This window comes from Moschus berezovskii, chromosome 9 (assembly GCF_049115385.1).
Source record: "Moschus berezovskii isolate FMDL1 chromosome 9, NW_MosBer_1.0, whole genome shotgun sequence".
NCBI classification, from domain to species: domain Eukaryota; kingdom Metazoa; phylum Chordata; class Mammalia; order Artiodactyla; family Moschidae; genus Moschus; species Moschus berezovskii.
This window is the reverse complement of record NC_142468.1, coordinates 101,935,205-101,937,695: the sequence shown is the minus strand read 5'-3', so window position 1 is coordinate 101,937,695 and position 2,491 is coordinate 101,935,205. Positions and strand designations below refer to the sequence as shown.

The 2,491-nt window shown below is 34.4% G+C and overlaps 1 pseudogene; it reads right to left on the bottom strand.

Annotated features, from left to right (window-relative positions):
- Positions 1 to 403: 403 nt before the first annotated feature.
- Positions 404 to 1,341, bottom strand: LOC129562865 (olfactory receptor 4L1-like; annotated as a pseudogene).
- Between the last annotated feature and the right edge of the window lie 1,150 nt (positions 1,342 to 2,491).

Sequence of the window (2,491 nt, the reverse complement as noted above, 5' to 3'; positions counted from 1 at the left end):
TTAAATTCTTTCAATCATAATTTGTTCAGGATGTCTCATTTAATGATAGTATAAATGACTATGAGTATATATGATAGTATTATGACTGTCATTAACAACCCATTTCAATTAAAGTAATCTCTAACAGTAATCACCATGTTTTTATATTTATTTCTTCAGTAACAAATATATATTGCCTGTATCATAAAGTATTTAATGATTTTTATATGTCTATTTTGCTGAGATCACTAATTATCATTATAACAGCATTGAATAAATTTAAAACATATTATCATTAATTTTGTATGCATCAGTTATGATTCTAAAATAAGAAAGTAAAACTATGTATTGCATATGTATTCAAATTATATTCGCATTATATTTGAAAGCTGGGTTACATATACAGTTCTAAAATCTAAAAGTTCTATGTGGAGCTAACATTTTGGAACCTTAATTTTTTCATGGCCTCTTGCATTTTCTGATTTCTCAGGGTGTAAATAATAGGATTCAATAAGGGTGTGAATACAGTGTAAAATACAGCAAGGACTTTATTGCTGGCAAAACTCTTGAATGGCCAGGCATAGATGAAGATACACGGCCCAAAGAACAGACTGACCACAGTGATGTGGGCAGACAGTGTGGACAGAGCTTTGGAGAGGCCTCCCGATGATCTTCATGGCCCAGTGGCCAGGAGGACAGTGTAGGAGACAAGCAGGAGGAGGAAACAGATAAGTGACAAGAGTCCACTGTCAGCAATGACAAATAATTGCAGGGTGTATGTTTCCACACACGCAAGCTAAATCACAAGGGGAAGGTCACAGAATATGTTGTCTATGATGCGGGGGTCACAGAAAGGTAATATTAAGATATTACCGTTAATACCATCTGACTCATGGTGTGTATAAAACCAGTTTTCCATGAGAGTATAACAAACCCGTTCAGCAACCTGTGGTTCATGATTTTCCTGTAGTGCAGGGGTTTACATACAGCCACATATCTGTCAAAAGCCATGGCTACCAGAAGAGTTGCCTCAGCACCTCCAAACAAGCGCATAAAGAACATCTGAGCCATGCATCCCCATACAGAGATGGTCTTGTGTTCAGTGAGCAAGTCTCTGATCATCTTGGGTGTGGTGACCGTGGAGAGACACATGTCCGAAAAGGAGAGGTTTCCGAGGAGGAAGTACATGGGAGAACGAAGGGTGGAACTGCATGTCACTGTGACCACAGTGAGAGCGTTTCCCAGCACAGTAGCCCCATAGATCAAGGAGAATGTCACGAAGAAGACAACCTGAAGTTCCCATCCTGCAGAAAATCCTTGCAAAATAAACTCAGTCACTACAGATCCATTTTTCAGATCCATTTACTCAACTCAGAAAGATTCCAGATGTTCTTTATATACAAAGAGAATTTTTTAAAAAATCCACAGTTAGCACTGACTGACATGGGATCGCAAAAAGTCAAACAGGACTTATCAAATGAACTTCAACAAAAACACCAACAGTTTTTGATTTCTATTTGATGAGTAACAATTGGTAATATGAGAATAGATAGTCTTAAATCTCAGATCTTTTGGAGTTGTTTTCTCAAATCTTTTTATTATCATTCTTCACAGTGAAGAGTTTGTGTGTTGTGTGCAAATGGTATGTCGTGGTTTAGAAGTAAATAGTGAAATGATTCAATCCTAATGTGTAGATATTGTTTGGTTGTAATATATCACACTAAATTTTATTTGCTGAGCTTTTTAGATGTTATTCTTAGGAGGTAGAGTGATCAAAATTAATTATAATTATGTGATCACTATGTCATAAGCTGTGTTGTATTTCACATATGTTAACAAGCTTTACTGTTATGAACATAGCAATCTCGTTATTATAATTATCCTAATTTTTTGTTAAAGGAAACTTGGCACAGATGTTTTAAATGACTTACATGAGCATCTGGGCAAGTAGCAAAACACCATATTCCCTCCAAACATAAAGGAATGTATATTTATGGTCAAGTTATTAAATATTGATTGAATTAATATGTTCCATTTATATGAACATAACAGATATGATTCAACAAGTATTTGGAATCCCTCTATGTAATTAACTGCACTTTTTTTTCTTATACAAAAGGAATCAAAACCTGGTATCTCAGGAGTTTACCATCTAGAGATTAATTATCAATCAAAAATTAGCAATGAGACATGGAAGAAAATATTTAATTTAGCACATGATTTGTGTAAAATGTAAGATTTTTTTTAATTGGCAACCAATTCCAAATGTCACTTTTAAGACATAGCTTCAAGCTTGTTTGTTTTTATCTTCAAACGATTTTAAAAAGAAAAGAAAAAGTACTCATGGTCAGTAAATAAAAACGACAAGGCTTAAAGACTGAAGATTTATAAGAAGAAAAGAATTGATAGCAGTGACTAGAAAGAGTGGTGTATTTGGAAAAGTGACTGAATTAAGTTTTAAAGACGCTTAGGAAATGTTTGTTTTCTTTTCTCCAGTGACCTGTAAATCTCT